Source organism: Culex quinquefasciatus, chromosome 3 (genome assembly GCF_015732765.1).
Source record: "Culex quinquefasciatus strain JHB chromosome 3, VPISU_Cqui_1.0_pri_paternal, whole genome shotgun sequence".
In the NCBI taxonomy this organism is placed as follows: Eukaryota; Metazoa; Arthropoda; class Insecta; order Diptera; family Culicidae; genus Culex; species Culex quinquefasciatus.
The window spans coordinates 89,148,455-89,161,085 of record NC_051863.1 but is presented as its reverse complement, the minus strand read 5'-3'; positions in this window follow the sequence as shown (position 1 = coordinate 89,161,085).

Sequence of the window (12,631 nt, the reverse complement as noted above, 5' to 3'; positions counted from 1 at the left end):
CACCAAACCGGTGGCATCGCTGGCGGCAGTTCAAAGGTCGTCAGTCCAAAGGTCAGCGGCAATCCAAAGGTCGTCAGTTCGAACCCTGGAGTGGAAGGTTCCTTGGAGTACAAAGAGGTTTGGGTGCCCGCCCCATTCAAGGCTTCGGACTCCTACACAGAAAAAAATATTCCTGTAAATTTACATTATTCATCATATACCAAAAGGTATCATGATAAATGATGTATATTTACATTAGGTTCATTGGAAATTTACATTAGATTCATTGGCAATTTACATTAGTTTTGAAAATTTCAATAGTTTTGGAATTTACATTACTTTTGGAATTTACATTAGTTCAAATCAACTAATTCTGATTGGCCAATGGGAATGAGAAGTTCGACTTGGATTGCAGTAGGAAAAGGGTGTGGCCTATGTTCTATTTTAAAATGATTGAAGCGGGCAGCAAAAGGAAATTCTGATTTCAAAAAGTTGCTTCACAGGTAGGGGACGCTTTCTCGCCGACGGCCAAGTGGAATGACGCTAGACTGGAATCGAACGGACGACGGGTAGGATGTTCAGTGTTACTGCTGCTACCCGCTGCCGACTGAGCCATCTTCGCATTTTATAAACGAGCGGCTAAAACACCAACTTGCTCAGGTCGAGGCACAGGCAGTGGACCAGCGAAATAAGAGAGCGATAGAAAGAGACCGGGACCGTGGTGTAGGGGTAAGCGTGGTTGCCTCTCACCCAATCGACCTGGGTTTGATCCCAGACGGTCCCGGTGGCAAATTTTGAGACGAGATTTGTCTGATCACGCCTTCCGTCGGACAGGGAAGTAAATGTTGGTCCCGGTCTAACCTAGATGTTAGGTCGTTAGCTCAGTCCAGGTGTAGGAGTCGTCTCCCTGGGTCCTGCCTCGGTGGAGTCGCTGGTAGGCAGTTGGACTCACAATCCAAAGGTCGTCAGTTCGAATCCCGGGGTGGATGGAAGCTAAGGTGTAAAAAGAGGTTTGCAATTGCCTCAAAAATCAAGCCTTCGAACACCTAGTTTCGAGTAGGAATCTCGCAATCGAGAACGCCAAGGCAATGCTGTAGAGCGAATAATTTGATTTTTTTTTGAAAGAGAACCAAATATTTTTTTTTTTTAGTTCGGGTAGTTTTGAAGTCAACGTTTGGCAGAAATACATTGGATATATGATTTACATTTAGTAGGAATTTACAGGAAGCCGAATACGGGTAGAAATTCATCAGATTTGAGTTTCCATGCTCAACGTTTCCATTAGATTCATGTTTTACATTAGATTTAGATTTACATTGGAGTAATTTTCATGACTTTTTACTCTTTACATCATATTTCAACATGACATTGAGTGAGTTTACATAAGAAACAGTAATTACGTGCTGTGTAAATTTACATTTTTTTTCTGTGTAGGTTCGAGCAGAAACTTGCATTAGAGACCGCAAAAGACCTGGGGGTCGTGAATGTGGATGGTTTGACATTTTTTTTTGACTTGTTACTGCCAATTTTCAGTTTATTTTTGAAAGTCTTCCAGAAGCTCTATTAATAGATCTTGTTCGGGCCACATACTGGCCCCACGAAAAAATGGTGGAATTGGGTTTCCGAAAAGATGGTGGACTTGGACTGGCAGTGGGCGTTGGAAAGAAATTTACACACGCGGTTCTAATACTAATCACTAACTTTATTCTAATGTAATAAAAGCGATTTAGAACTGCTTCCAACGACTGGTGGCGCGAGACTGATCACGAACAAAGTTGCTGCTTCTCCGACTCTCGTTTTCGCGCGTTTCTCTCCTTCCTCTTCCGTCGCCGATCGCAGCAACGGTTGCGTTTTCTTCGCAGGGTGACTCGTCGATTGAAGCAAACTGGCTGCGGTGACAGCAAGTGTTGCCAATTTTCCTTCGACCGTTGAGGACTCAACATCCTCCCCCCGGGCTGGGGGCAGACCCAGCAGGAGCAGGTTCGTTGGATCGGGAGGATGGCCAGCTTGGTGATTGGCCGCCGGACCGTAGTGCTGCCGACTCTCATGTCAGCCGTTCGGACGAGGCCATCGGGCCCCGGGTAGATGTTCGTTACAACTCTCAGCTTCAACTGCAGCGGCGCTGCTTCCTTGTCCTCCAGTAGAACCACCATTCCCGGACGGACGTTGGGTTTCTCCTTCAGGTTCTTTCCCTTGGCTGCAAACTGGTGAGGTATTCGTTCTTCCAGAACTTCCAGAAGTGCTCTCGGAGGCGTTGAAGATGCTGCCACTTAGACAGCCGGTTCGTCGGGATTCCGTCGTAGGTTGGCTCAGGGATGGCCGTGAGCGGCCGCGCGATCAGGAAATGTTCCGGCGTTAAGACCTCTGGATATGAGGGGTCGGAAGAGATCGCGAACAGCGGCCGGGAATTGAGCACGGCTTCAACCTCGGCCAGCACGGTGGCGTACTGCTCAAAGGTGAGTTGAGCATTTTTCAAAATCTGTTTGAGGTGTTATTTGGTTCTTTTTACAGCCGCCTCTCAAAGCCCCTCGAAGTTCGGTGCACCAGGAGGGACGAACGCAGTACGTTTCGATCTGGTCGTTGAAGGCACGCTGCTTGAACAGGAGGAACAGCTCGTGGAGCTCGGTCTTGGCCCCTTGCAATTTGTGCCGTTATCAGAGTGGATCTGTCGAGGCACGCCGCGTCGGCTGACGAAACGTTAGAAAGCGGCCAAGAAAACTTCTGTCGTCAGATCGGACACGAGCTCCAGGTGTACCGCCTTTGTCGTCATACACACGAAGACCGCAATGTACGCCTTGACCATCTGCGGCTTCCGGAGTCCAACCTTCACGAAGACGGGTCCAGCGTAGTCCACACCGACCTCCTCGAATCGAAACGCTTGCGACACCCGGCTGGACGGCAGCATCCCCATCAGCTGACTCGAGTTGCGCGGCTTCACGTGAAAGCAGTTCACACAACTTCTCCGGACGTTCCGGACTGTCGACCGTCCGTCGAGCAGCCAGAATTGCCTTCTCAAGATGGCAAGCAAGGCCGACGGCCCGCGTGCAGGTGCTCCTCGTGGTAAGCTCGTGTTTTATTTGGTAATCGATTGACAACAACTTGTTCAACTTAACAAACTGAGCTTTATTAATCGGTCTTTCTTGCTCGACACTCGGATAAAGAATGAATGGAAAAGAGAGAGAATGAGAGAGCCTATGGATGAATGAATGACGTTTAGAATGGAGTGTGCACAAAATACGTAACTATGGCGTGGTAGCAAACTACGTAATATAACATCCTCCCTGTTGTATAAAAGAAAAGTAATCAAAACTGAAACTAAATGCAAAAGGAATAAAAAAATACATCGCAAACTAAAAACTAATCCTCTCGACGTCTCTGATGTCTGTCGTTCCAAAACCAGTTATGCCTCCTCGGAATTCTTTTCGTGCAAAAGTCGCTCTGGGATTGCTCCACTTCAAACGGATCGATGATTGGAGTCGAGATTTGGTGTGGTATCTTGGGCGTGTTTGGTTCTTTACGTGGTTCATGATTCACCAAGTCTCGACAAATCTGTTCGGTGTCCTGGACTACAGCATGAATTACTCGAGCCTTACCGCACGTGAACTAGAACGTTTGCCTTTGGCTGCCGTGAAACACCTACGTCACTATTACAGCCACATCTCACCGGTTGCGTGCTTGTTAACTCGTAAACCTTCAGAACGCCAGGTGATGTCGTGTGTTGAGCTTCAATGCGGTAGATGTTTCGTTGAGTATCAGCAGGTTTCGGCAGTTTGAACTGAGTCTTGTTGCTGAACTTCAAGTAGCCCAGAGTACGACAAACATTTGCCGACAGTAGCGGACCATGGTCAACATCGACAACTTGCAGAACCAGGTAGTACTTACGGCCGTATTGTCGACATCGGATTTCCGTCTGACCGATCACAGGAATTTCCGCACCTCCAAAACCACGAAGCCGATACTTAGATGGTTGCAGCTCGTTCATGTCTTGTCCGGTCATCCGCTGTAACCAACTGCGTCCCACGAGGCTAGTGCTCGCTCCAGTATCCAACTCACACTGCACTGACTGCCACTTTCCCGCGATACACATGTCCAGATTCGCTGCAATGCTGCCACTTCCGGCGGACACCTTTCCAACTGTACCGCTTTCGCTGCTTGTTGATTCCGTCTCCGTTTCTTCATCGGTACTGCTTCCGTTGTACGCCATCTGCCTTCGGGATCGTCGTTTTTGCTTCTTTCGCCGTTCTGCTCTGCACACAACCTCGAAGTGATTCTTGCCACCACATCGATAGCATTTCTTGCCGAGAGCTGGGCAGACTCCCTTGGTGAAGTCATGCTGTTCACCACAAAATTTGCACCTCCTCGCCTTCCGCTTCAACCTGTTGACCGTGACGTATTGCTGTTCTTCGGTGAGGGTGACGTTCGGCTATCTCCTCCGCGTGACAGAAATCAACAGCTTGTGCTTCCGTTAGATCGGGCATAGTGACCAATCTCGAACGCAGGTTCACCCACTTGATAGAGGTTACCAGCTTGTATCTGATCATATCAGCTTCCAAGGCGTTGAACTTACAGATCTTCGCGAGAGACTTCACCCGGCACACATAGTCGTCGACACTCTCTTCGGGATTTTGCGAAACTGAGAAAAAGTCGAACCAGTCCAGATACTTGTTCCGCACTCGCACAACTTTCCTTTTAATCGCCGCTAACGCCAGCCCTGGATTTTTCTTCTCTGCGTCCGTCAATTCGAAGTTGGCGTACTTCTTCAGCGCGTCCCTTCCGATCACTGAAAGCAAGATGCTGGTCTTCTGCTCATTTCGATCCTCCGGCCACGTGTCCATGCCAACTGCACTGACATAGAACTTCCAGCTTTCTTCGAAGAACTCAAAATTCCTCTCCATATCTCCCTCCAGTTCAAGCGAGGTGGAAGGGCACAGCCGTTGGACCCGCACTTGCAGCCACTTGTACCGCTGGCTTCGTTTCCTGTGCCTTCTGAATCGAACCAATCAATTCCTGCACCTTCCCATAAATTGGGTAAACTGCTTCGCGTTCATTTCTTCTGGGAAAACACACAGCTCCGGCACGACGACAGGAAAATATGGCGCTGGACAGGATCAAACAAGTTCGTTCGATCACCTCCGCAAATGATTTTCTTCGCCGCTCGGACCGGGTTTCTCCTCACTAGACACTTCCGCGATATCAAATGACGCCGGAAATCACTTTTAATCCACGAGTGCTTCTGACACCATGTTTTATTTGGTAATCGATTGACAACAACTTGTTCAACTTAACAAACTGAGCTTTATTAATCGGTCTTTCTTGCTCGACACTCGGATAAAGAATGAATGGAAAAGAGAGAGAATGAGAGAGCCTATGGATGAATGAATGACGTTTAGAATGGAGTGTGCACAAAATACGTAACTATGGCGTGGTAGCAAACTACGTAATATAACAGCTCGGATGATCAAGTCCGTGACCCGATGCTTCGGTAGAATCAGCTGGTGTTACGTCCCGAACGGCAGCTCCGATTGCTGCAGTCTACCTCCCACACTGGACACTGGATCTTTCCGGCACCACTTCACTATCAAGTTAAGCGCCGTCCGCAGTTCCGGAAAGACGACGGGTGGCGTCGGTGAACTCGGTCCGCCGGGTTCTTTTGCTTGCAGTTGTTTACAAAGCGCACGACGTACGCCATCATGCGCTGCAGCTTCCGGAAAGAACTGCACGTCTCGAAGATTGGCAGCTCAGTTCTCCTGCTGTGCTCTTGTGTGACGGACGTGTGGCAGCCGCGCGCTCGCGGCCTTGTTTACGTTTGGAGATGTTTTGCGGGTCAAAAGTGCCGATAGTGGCCGTCGTGGTGCTTTCGGTGAACTTTCCGCCCCAACATTCCGAGGAATAGAGGCGAACGAGCGCAAAAGGAAGAAAGAGGACGATAGCAATGTGGAGCAGAGTCTGCTCAACAACAACAAGTTCAGCCCGCTAGCGGAAAACAACAACAATGCCAGCCCAGCAGGAGGAGGGGAAGTCCCGGCGGTTCCAGCACCCGACCAGTCGGCAAGTAAACAAAAGCAACCACCTTTGGTGGTGAAGAACACCACGGATTTTTACAAGCTCGTGGCGATAGTGAAAAGTTGTTAATTTGGTTTCGACCCGATTTACAAACTAACCCGATTTGAAACCAAAGTGACCTGCTTCTCTGTCAATGATTTTGACAAGTTGCAAGAGCTCCTCAAGAAGAAGAAAGTGGAATTCTACACCCACGGCCGAAGAAGCGAACAATTTCACCGGGTCGTTCGTCGTGGTTTACCTGATGAACTGAAACCGGATGAGGTCAAGTACCTGCTGAAGAGGGATCTCAAGCTGGAGGTGCATGTCATCAAGCGGAAGGAAAAGTCCACCGTGGACGAAACTCCGTACATCCGTACAAGAAGCTCTCTACAATGAAAGTTGTGGCAAGCACTATCAGGCCTACCGAAACAAGCAGCCGAAAGTGACCCAGTGCAGGAACTGCCTGCAGCTGGGTCATAGAACCAGGAACTGCCACCTCAAGGGGGAGGTGCAGCAACTGCGGGGGTCCCCACAAGACGGACGGGTGCAAAGTCCAGGAAACCGATCCGAAGCGGTGTGAAAACTGCTCTGGAGCCCACGAAGCCACGTACCCACTATGGTACATTGGGTGGCCAAGTTTCAAAAAAGTTACCTTCTCCAAATATTTTTTGGTATTTTTTTCTCGAATGTAAACATTCTAACTAAGAAAAATCCAAATTTTCAAAGCTCTAAGTTTGTTCATTACGGAGATACGCAAGCTGAAATTCAAAAAATGGAGTAAAAAACTAGCGTTTTTCGTAAAAAGGCTGATTGTTTAATTTTAACATAGCTCAGCCATTTTAAATATTTCATTAGGACAATTATACATCGTTGGAAAGGTAATGAGATAAGCTTTAAAACTATGAATAGATAAAATGTTGTTTCCAAACCAAAAACTGAAGTTTTCATCGAATAACTGAAGCATTTTTTTGACAGAACTTATTTTCTTGTGTTTGTTAATCGAGTACTTTTTTTGCTAACCGATGCTAAACATGAAACTAAGATCACTTGAAAGATTGGATCATAATCTAACATTGCTGAAATTTCCAGCCTGCGATTTTTTGCGTTTTCGGAGATATGCCATTTTGAACATTTACGTTTTATAAAAATTTGCTGCAATCTACATATGCGCCCGTTTATTTCACTTGCTTTGCACCTACTTCGTGGGCATCGTCGTTTCAAAAATCAATACCTGGTTTCAAGCAGTTCGAAATGACTTTATTGGAATTTTCTGTTGCCTACATTTGAAATTGAGTACCTTAGTCAAAATAAGGTATTCGTACCGAAGTTTCTCAAGCGAAACAGGAGAATCTCAGTTTGATACCGAAAAAAGTATTCAGCAAAATATTGACTTAGCATGATGAATTTCTGCGATCAATCCATGAAACTGATCCACATTTAAGTTCTATGTTGGTTAGTACAAAACATCATAAAAAGTACCTTTAACATATCCTGAAGCCGTCAGAAACTCTATAATCAAATGAATTTTCATGAACAAGAACATTAGGATTAGTAAGAATATGTTTTGTATTTTATCGTTTTACTTCATAATCAATATTTTGAATAAAATTAATTTTTCTGTTATTTGATTTAACAATTAAAATTTTCGCAATTTATGCCCATAAGGGTGGAGGAAGGGGGGAGGAGAGGGGTCTCAAGTTATATGACATGGACTCACAAAAAGAAACACACAGCAGTAAATAATAAATATTTGACTTAAAATGAATTTATTACGCTTAACAAAATGTTGTTAGAGGGGAGGAGGGGAGGGGGGGAGGGGGTGGTGAAAGAAAGAGGAGGGAGGGGTTGTGTCCTTTAAGTGGGGATGTATTAGCTTATCCATAATTTAATATTATAAACTTGCAATACAATATATACGCAATTCTGTTGAAAAGTCATTAAAATGGACGTATATCATTTCAATACCATACAATTACCCAAATTTGTATGAAAAAACATTTAAAAAGCAAAAAAATAATTTAGCCGCCTGTTTGTATGGAGATGGCCCATAGTGGTACTGCAGCTGTCCCAAGCGTGAGGATTTCCTCCAGAGGCGCCAGCAGGCGGCGAAACCGAAACCGCCGGCAAGGAAGGCGGAGAAGCAGAGTCCAGCAGTTCCGGCGTTCACGCCGGCGGAGTTCCCTCCGCTGCCGGGCGCAGTTCCGGACGTGAAGCCAAAGGATCGCCCCCAACCCGCAGGAAGCATTCAAGTAAATACCGGCGCCGGCGCCAGTGCCACCCCCACGGCGGAAGGAGAGGAGGTGCTCTATAGTTCGACTGAGCTGTGGTACATTTTTAACGAGTACAGCGCCAGGTTCCAGACCTGCAAGACCCGCGTGGACCAAATAAGACTCGTCAGTTACATGCGCGGCAAATACGGAGGAAAATGGCCATTTTTTTATGTATTCTAAATTATTATGAACCGTCCCTCGGTCCTAAGGGCATCTCCACCGCAGAGATCTAATTGCGTGGCAAACCTATCGGTTGGATCCCCAGTTTTAGCTTTGCTCCGTAGCTAATACACGTTTTCGCACCGCTGGGAGCTAATTTGGCTACCGAATCAAGCCCACCGCGGGGATCTAATTTATTCATTTTTAAATTCTAGCCGTTTTGTTGATCGAAATCAATAAAACTACATTCTAGCATGATAGAACATGCTTCCAATTGCATTATATGTCCAAATTGTTTGCTTACATCAATAAAATATCATTTTCAAAATTTTGAAAGAGTTCACCCGATTTGCTCCCGACATGTTTGAACCCCAACTTTCGCACTGCGGGTAGCAAAGCTAAAGCTAAATTAGCCTTCGAGTTCATTCAGCGAAGAAAAAGTTCATCGGGGATTCGTCGAGTAGCCAAGATAGGTGCTCGAGAAGTCCCCGAGCTGCCGGTGGCTAATTTTTTCAGCGATTTTTTGAATTATTTGTATTTGTTTTGGTTGAAGATGCATTTATTTTGAATATCAAATTTGAATGAATATTAAAGAAATCAGTAATTTAGTTCAAAACGATTTTATTAAATTGAAAAGTTGTGGAATTTATATATTTTTTGTATTTTTTAAATAAAAAATAATCAACCACATATATTAATATAAAAAAAAATATCACCGAAAATTTAAACATGAATGCCCAAAATTTAAAAATAACTAAACTGATTTGAACATTTTAAATTATGTCAAAAAAAAATCAAACCATCCACATTAACGACCCCCGGGTCTTTTGTGGTCTCTATTGCAAGTTTCTGCTAGAACCTAGGAGTCCGAAGGCTTGAATGGGGAGAGCACCCAAACCTCTTTTTACTCCAAGGAACCTTCCACCCCAGTGTTTGAACTGACGACCTTTGGGTTGCGAGTCCAACCGCCGCCAGCGATTCCACCGGAGTAGGCTTGGTTTGGTGTGTTGTTTGTACTTATGGCATGGAGACGACTCCTACACCTGGAATGACTTAACGGCGTAACAACCAAGGCCGGGACCGACATTTTACTTCCTCATCCGATGGAAGGTTGCAGCAGATGGGAATCGAACCCAGAATCATCCGCTTACAAAGCGAACAGCGTAACCATTCGGCCACGCACGCATTGCCAACTGCCAACAACAATTATGTATAAAATATATATCAAGCGAAACAATGTAATTGGTCCAATGTGAGTTTGTAAACAAAGGGTGTATCTTGCTCACGTCAGTGAGGAGTAAGAAAAATTACGAATACGTTTATTTTTATTATTTATTTTTCATTTCATTTAAAAATATTTTGAATGGTTGTACCGTAAAGGCTGATACGCAGATCCGAAGGAACGCAAAACTCCATATAAAAACGCCCAAGAAACGGTCAGGAAAGGGTCACGAAAAGATTTTCTTAAGTGGTACGCATAAACGAAAAGTGGCGTTTGACGTTTCTTCACGCGGTGCTTGTTTGCAATATGTTCTCATGAAAAAATCGAAGAATTGGAATTTTCCTTTTTAATAATCTTGTATTCGATATAATAATATTTAAAATCCTCGCCAAACCTCAAAATACAGAATTTTGAAATTAAAAGGACAGATATAGATTTTTGGTCGAAATGGAGTAAAAAAGAAGTTGTCTTTAGAGTTGTCGGCCACTATTGCTAGTACCAATCAGCAACCTCTGGATTGTGAGTCCACTGCGCTGTCCAATTAGGTTTTACAGCGTGACGTCACGAGCGCACACACACACACGTTTTTACTTAGACTCACGTGCAAAAATGTAAACAGTGCAGCCGAGATGTCAAATTTCTAACCTAAAATTCGAGTCGGCGTAAAACCTAATTGATCCACACGGACGGGATCGAAATTATGTAAAATTTACAAATTTACGAAAAACCCGAAATTCTTACATTCAAAAACACCATTTTTATCAAAATTAAAAAAATAATTCAAAATCAGAATTTGAAAATTGAAGAATTTAAGAATTGAAGAATTGAATAATTGAAGAATTGAAGAATTGAAGAATTGAAGAATTGAAGAATTGAAGAATTGAAGAATTGAAGAATTGAAGAATTGAAGAATTGAAGAATTGAAGAATTGAAGAATTGAAGAATTGAAGAATTGAAGAATTGAAGAATTGAAGAATTGAAGAATTGAAGAATTGAAGAATTGAAGAATTGAAGAATTGAAGAATTGAAGAATTGAAGAATTGAAGAATTGAAGAATTGAAGAATTGAAGAATTGAAGAATTGAAGAATTGAAGAATTGAAGAATTGAAGAATTGAAGAATTGAAGAATTGAAGAATTGAAGAATTGAAGAATTGAAGAATTGAAGAATTGAAGAATTGAAGAATTGAAGAATTGAAGAATTGAAGAATTGAAGAATTGAAGAATTGAAGAATTGAAGAATTGAAGAATTGAAGAATTGAAGAATTGAAGAATTGAAGAATTGAAGAATTGAAGAATTGAAGAATTGAAGAATTGAAGAATTGAAGAATTGAAGAATTGAAGAATTGAAGAATTGAAGAATTGAAGAATTGAAGAATTGAATAATTGAAGAATTGAAGAATTGAAGAATTGAAGAATTGAAGAATTGAAGAATTTATGAATTTAAGAATTTAAGAATTTACGAATTTAAGAATTTAAGAATTTAAGATCAGAATTGGGTACTTAAGCCCTATGTAAATTTTTATATACAACGGTAAAAAACACGATTAAAAACCATTTCTGATCACTGTTTTTCATTTTAATGCAATTTTTTTTTGACAAGACAACATTTTTTCGATGGATCAATTATGGTCCCCTTGGAACGAGCTGTCAAGTAGGAGCTTTTCTGTCAAGAAGGACCGCGAAGTTAATTTTTCAAAATTGATTTAAAAATCCATTTTAAAAATCTAATCTAATCTAAAAACATGCGCAGCCAGTCCGAAAAATTGGAAGAATTGAGGAGAATTGTCAATATTAATGATTACAGTACAGAGTTAGAAAATGTAGAAAAATTAAAACGAATGCGTGATTAGAAGGATTGAAAGAATTGAATGTGAAGAATTGAAGAAATTAAGTTTGCATGAAAGGAAATTGGATAGGAGAAAAGGAAGGTGAATGGGATAATATTGAAATTAGAATAGTATATAAAATAAGAATTCTATCAAATAATGATAGATAAATGGATAGATCTCACTAAGTCATTCAACAGCTCCAGGCAGCTGCAACCGTTTCGTATTTTATATTCTCCGTCACAGATGAGCGAAAAACTTCCACGATGACGATGGTTCAAAATCATGTGCGCCACGAAACCAACCTTGGCTTGTTCCTTGTTCAGCTGGTCAATCCACCGTCTTTTGACAAGTTTGCAACACTTCAATTCTTGGTTTGAGTTCGGACAATTAATGGTGGCCCTTGGCGTTCAACGAGCTGCTTCCAGGATCTAAAATCGAGCTTCTTATAAATCAGGAAGAAACTGCGAAACCACGTTATAATTCGCGTTGATTTCACTTTGAAAACTTGATTTAAGAAAATCTGCGATTTTTCTTAAATTCTCTGTGGTCCTACTCAGAAAAATAAGCTTTATCGCTGTAATCAATAATATCAGCAATCTAAGCTTCATTTTAGGACCCAACTGCAAGGATTGCTTGTTTTCAAATCCGTATTGGCTTATTTAAAATGTTTTGCTTGAATTTTGCTTTTTACTCAATACAAATGACTTGTCTCTTGCATGTCTGGCAGTAGATCGACAATGCGTTGTCCAAAATTAATCAAACACAGCCCCAATCTAACCTAAAAACAAAACTGCATCACCCCAGATTACCAAAAGTAATTTTTCATGCGTGAACTTGCAGCACGGGAGGAAAATATCTCCAAACTCGAAGAATTGAAATCGAAAAATCAATCATCACTCTAATGTAAACATTTACTGACGTGAGCAGGATAAACTCTTTGTTTACAAACTCAAATTGACCCAATTACATTGTTTTGCTTGAAAAAACCATCCGTCAGACGATTTGCTCCCGGTAGATCCCGGAGCTAACCTGAGTTTTGTTTAGATTCGGATGAACACGAATGAACTCGAACCTAAATTAGCTCTCGCACAAGTACCGCGGTGGGCTTGACGCGGGTGCCAAATTAGCT